Genomic DNA, 6,000 nt, shown 5'->3' on the forward strand with positions numbered 1-6,000 from the left:
GATGGGGTGATTTAGAGATGGAGCTGAACTGGGAAGTTTGCTGCTTTACAAGCACCTTGCCCTTCTGATCGGACCATGCTGGTTCAAAAGTAAAATTGAGACTCATGATTATCATGGATAAATTCAGAATGGTGCCTTGATTAATTTATTTTTAGAGGTTGAGTTACTACCACAGAGAAGCACCAATAAGAGTGGGGAAAACTTCTTTAAAATGCAATAAAGAGAAATCTGGAAGTGAGAATTAGTCTCAGCGGGCACATGAAGGGGGTGCTTTGTTCAATTGAGTTTGTGCATTAGAAATTGAGATTTCTATTTAGTCCATACTGCCTCTGTTAAATTGATTATCTCAGCTGCTGAGAGTCTTCCTCCAAGCTCTCCTTTCTCTTTTATTTACATTTTGACACTGTGCAGAAGTCTAAACGGTGGCAACTTTTTTACCTTTAAAAGGTAGGTCCTTGGGTTGATAATTGGTGATAATTGGGAGCAGGGTCACACAGTGATTATCCCTAATGGAACTCTGATTTCCAGTGAGTGAACTGACTCTTCCTTTCATGGTCACAGGCGCGCAAATAAAAGCGAATTACAGCCATTGTTTTTGTTAATGGGCTCGTTAAGTTGTCGGGATTGCTCTTGTCACTGTTTTAGGAGAGGGAGGCACAGTCTGAACTGATGGTTTTGGAAGTGCTTTGTAAGAGCCAGCTCAGGGAAATGAAGGGGTTGGTTTAGGGCTAAGGAGCCCTTTGGAAATGCTTCTTTCTGGTTTGGACACACCAGTGAAGTGTCTCAGGGCAACCAGGGACTGCTTCAGCTTAGCCTGTCTGAGACCCCATCCTAAGGAGACCCATGCTGTTGTTGAGAAGTGTCTAAATGTTGGTTTGGGGCTATTTTTTCATTTGTTTCCTTTCCCAGTATCCTTTCCTATGATTTCAGTTCCTTTCCTTTTAGTTTGAGTGATCTGGTCTGAAAGACTCCAGAAAACCAATCATGGATTGTGTCTTGTTTATCTAAATTTAAATGTGGCTGTGGAGGGCTTTGTCCAGGCTCAAAGTCAGGATTCAGTGCAGGCTCCATCCTGCAAATGAGGGGAGCAGCAGGGAACAGCTCTGCTGCCTTGTGATGTTGTGAGATCCCCAGGATGAGGTGAGAGATGAGAGTTTGACTCCATGTTCTCAGAGGGCTGATAAATTATATATATTACATTACATTACATTAATTTTATTATATTATATATTATATTTATTTTTATTATATTTATTATATTATATTATATTTATTTTATTATATTATATTTATTTTACTATATATATCATCTATCTTCTCTTATATTCTCATATTCTCTTCTATTCTAGTATATTCTCTTATATTGTATTCTGTTCTCTTATAAGAAATATAAGAAATTATATACTAAAACTATACTAATTGAAGCTAATTTAACTAGCTTCAATTAAATATATAAGAAATTATATCCTAAAATTATACTAAAGAAAGAGAAAGGGATCCATCACAAGGACAAGAAAAGAATGAATAATAAAAACCTGTGACTGACTCGGAGAGTCCGACACAGCTGGCTGTGATTGGCCATTAATTGAAAACAATTCACATGTTTGGATAAACAATCTCCAGACCACATTCCAGAGGAGCAAAACATGAAGAAGCTGAGGCTTCTCATCTGAAGAAGTAATCCTAGTGGAGAGATTTTTCAGAAAATATCATGGTGACAGCTGCCTCTCATTTGGCTGGGTAATAGATGAAATAATTCAACTGCAGAGATTAAGATGCTCAGGGTAACAAGGAGGAGGCCAGGACAGATAAATTCCGCCTGCTGCAGTTTCCCCTCAAGATTTAGTAATTTGCAGATGGGCCAAAATCCACTGTGGTTTCACCAATGTGATCTTTGGATGGCCTTGCTATTCTGATTTCTGAGGGGAAGGATCTGTATTCAATACCTGACTGTACAATCCTTTATGTAAGCAAATAGAAAAGAACCTTGCAGGTTAACTTTTGCTGTGCACAGCCCTTTGGGTCTTGGATAAAAGGAGATTCAGGAGTTTGCACTTCAAAGCTAATCGTGAAGGGAGGAAAAAATAGAAGGTTTGTGCCTTAAATGAAAAAAAAAAAAATTAGTCATTCTGTCACATGAAAAGGAAATTGCTATTTAAGGTCACTTAGTGAAATTAGCTTCAATTAAGCATCCTTTCTAAATGCAGCGCTTGTTGTCAGAGCCACTCATCTTGTGGTAATGCCTGACCTGCTGAGTTTATGATTATTAATCTGTGTAAAAAAAATCCCTAAACCCCCTTAAACCAAACAGGTTATTATCTGTGTAATCAGCTGTTGAAAGGAGCTTTGCCACCATGCATCACTATTTGTTTTGTGCTCACAAAATTGTGACTGACAGAGCATTAGTTTCACAGCTCCAGAGCAGAGTGATGGTGCTGAGGAGGTGTTTCCTCAGCTGGAAATAACTCTGAGCTGAGTTTTTGGGCTGAAATCAGAGGAGTGGAGAGAATCAGAAGCTGCTGGAGCGTCCCTGCTCTGTTCCCAGCGTGTGCCTGATGGAGGAAAGCACAGCAGGGAGTGCTCAGCCTTTTCCCTCACTGCAATTTCTCCAAATGCTCATTTAAAATTTGCAGGGCAAACTTTTTAAACTGCCTTTCTTCCCATTATGCCTATTCCTATAAAATATCTGTAAAGGATACAAGTGACTGCTGCAGTGTCACTGTGCTCAGCCTGACACAGGGCAAACCCAGCACGTTCAGCTGCTGCTCCCATCTCAGTGTTTTCTCTGTGTGGAGGTGATCCAGCCTTGGAATTGGCTGCTTTTCCTCCCTGCAGGGCTGGATTCAACAGGCACCTGTGCTGTAATTGGAAGTTTTGGAGAAAACAGGACACGAGTGAGCCTGAAAAATGAGTGTTCCAGTGCTTGCATTCATCTGCCACCCTTACCCCGCTGCAAGTGAAAGAGAGAAGCGATCACAGGCACATCTTGATGGCATTTATGAGTAATTACAATAATTATACTTGACAAGAGCCTAATTCTGCTGATTCTCAGGCGTGTCAGTGAGACACGAAGCGCTGCCCTTGGCAGGGACAGGGAGAGGCAGAGACAGGGACAGGGCTGAGCACCCGTGGGTGTTCAGTGGGATCTGCTGGGACTGTCCCTGCCCACATTGCCAGTTCCACAGAAACAGGTGATTTGGTTTGAACAGACAGGTGTCTGCTAAGGAAGGCAGGAGCCTCCCTTGAAATGGAAAATGTAAACCCCTTCCCTCTGAATTATTATAATTTTGAAATTAAGGGGCTCTCAGGCAAAGATACGGAAATTGGAATAACAGCGCTGTACTATGAAAACTAAAAATTACAAAGGCAATAGTACGAAAAAAACCCAGAAAACAAGCCACTGAGATTCAGAACATGCCCTGCCCCCTGTGTGTCAGGGCAGTGTCCCAGCCCCATCCATGGGGGCTCAGCCCTCCTGCAGTGCCAGCTGTGGCTCTGCTGCAGCAGGGATCCTGCACAAGGGGGGAGTTTTCCTCTGCAGCTCCAGGGCTGCTGCAGATGGGCCTGGGCTCCCTCTGGCCATGCAGGGCAGCAGAAAGCTGCTCCTCTGGCAATGCAGGGGGCAAAGGCTGCTGTGCTGTGCCAGGCTCAGATTGGATCCAGGTAGGAATGCTTGGCTCCTCCCCTGGGCGGAGCATCTCCCCATGGGATGCTGGGATTGGATCAGCCCTGCAGGGACACTCAGTGGCCATGGACAGCAGAGATGTCCTGGAGGGAGGGTTGGTGTGGGAGAGATAAAGAAAAAACTGCCCCATGGACAGCAGAGAACTGCCCCACCTCCAACACATGGCACATAGAATACACACATATCTTACAACCCAGGACAACCAGAAGGAAAATGTCTCCAAGGCAAGGAGAGGGCATTATGCATGCTGGGCTTTACTTCATGCAGAAAGCATTGGATTTTAAGTTTCCTAGCTGGTAGAAATGTTTATGATGTTGTGCAGCAAATAAACCACCGGTGGTGGAAATTGTGAGGGGAGGATGGCTTAAAATGCTTCAAGGCTGGAAAGTTCATGTTCAAGACTTCTTCTTTCCTGGATAAAACAGCTTTGTGCTGAGGCACATCCTGGTGTGTTTATATTGCTGTTAGTGAAGGTGCTGGTTTGGGCACCCTGTGCCCTCGCTGGGGCTGGCACTGCCTCAGGTGTTGGGCAGCCTTGGCAGCCAGGTGTGCTTGGGGATCCCAGTGGGTCTGCTGAGGATGGAACTCCAGGCTCATGGATGCATTCCTGGGGCTGGCACAAGGCCATGGACAACCAGGCACTTTTTTTACCCACTCTGAGCTTTTTCTTTCACCAGGCAGGAAAGGTTTTGCTTGGCATTGGTGACAGGGCTGGTGGAAGGGCTCTGAGGGCATAAACTGGGCAGCTTTACACATCCCAGTCTGAACTGTGGGGGAAGAATATATTTGTGTATATTTTCTTTCTTGGGTTTCCAACAGCAGCTCACCCCCACTGTGGGTGTGGATTCACTGCAGGATCAAAGCCAAAGATTTCAGTTTGTGAAGGAGCCCAAGGCTGCAGCAACATGTGGTCAGGAGAGGTTGGTAACAAGGCAGGTGAGAAGCAGAGGGGAGTGCTAAAATATGCAGGAGGAAAACAAGAGGATTATTTTTCATATTCGGGCCACCAGGAGCTCTGAAATGATGATGTGTTGATGGGTAGCAACACTGAGGGATCAGCAGAGCTTGGGTTCTGCTTTCTGTGAGGATGCACCTGTGAGCTGGCCCTGTGCAGAGCACAGAAAGAGCTCTCTGTGTCTTCACTGCCTTTTGAACTCGCAGCATGTCGTGGTGTGGTTTGGTTTCCCTCTGTGGGAACATGTGTCACTTCACTTGGAGGGGAAAGACAGGTCGTGTTGCTCCATTAAAAATTAAACTTCTTTTCAGCTGGTGGTGAAGCAGTAAGGTGACAGGTGCTCAGGCTGTGGAATAAAGGAGTGGGAATGCCCTGGGTAGTTTTAAACAGCTGAAAGTGCAGTTTGATGGTCAATATTTTCCTGAAGGGCTACATTTAGCAAGAATGATAATGTTCCCAAGTCATTGACTGAAACTCTCAAATGGACTTGTTTTGTTTCTGGTGGAATTAAAGGCTTAAGATATTGATAATACTTAGATGTGGAAACTAGTCAATATTTTCTACTGGAAAGTACTGCTGAAGAATATTTGATTTGTTTTTCCTCTATTAATATATTCCTTCCCCCCCAAAAAAACAACTTTATGCAGGAAATAAATATTGCAGAGAGGAGAATTTTGAAGCAGAAAGGCAGTGGTTGTGCCTAAGGCAACGAGCTGGCATTAGCAGCTGGCTGCTCCCAGCTAATCCAGTTTGTAAATCCCCAGTCCTGGGAGCTGTGAACAGCCTGGGGCTCTCCATCCCAACCCAGAGCAGGTCCAGGCTGTGCCTGTGGCTGCAGAGGGTGCTCTCTGCTCGTGTGGAGCTGTTCCCAGCCTCTGCCACCCTCCAGGGAGCCTCCCCAAGGTGCCCTTTGGATCTTGTTCCAACTGGCTCCCAATTAAACCCAGCTCAGGTCAGCTCTTGACAAGCAGCCTCCCTTGTAACTCAGGGAGGTTACCAGCCAGCAGATTCTTGAAATGCATCTTAAAAAGAGAAAGCTTTGGGCTAGGAGCCAAGATGATTTTTGGTCTTTCTTTATATTTTTTTTCTTGTCTCCTGCTTCCTTCTCTCCTGCAAGGCTTTTGGCAGAGCTGTGGCTCAGCTGGGAGGTTGTGGGGACCAAGAGCACAATGTTAATTAGCTGTCGTACCTTCCAGCTTGTAAAACCCTGATAGAGACCCAGTTGTCATAATTAATGACCACAGAAATAGCAGAAGGGCTCTCAGACCTTGTGCTGAGGAATGTGAGCCAATTCCTCAGTACTGGAAACCTGGAAGAGGCTTGAGTGAGGGCAGGTTGTCCTGGCTGTGTGCAAAGGGTG

This window comes from Zonotrichia leucophrys, chromosome 18, assembly GCF_028769735.1.
Source record: "Zonotrichia leucophrys gambelii isolate GWCS_2022_RI chromosome 18, RI_Zleu_2.0, whole genome shotgun sequence".
NCBI lineage: Eukaryota > Metazoa > Chordata > Aves > Passeriformes > Passerellidae > Zonotrichia > Zonotrichia leucophrys.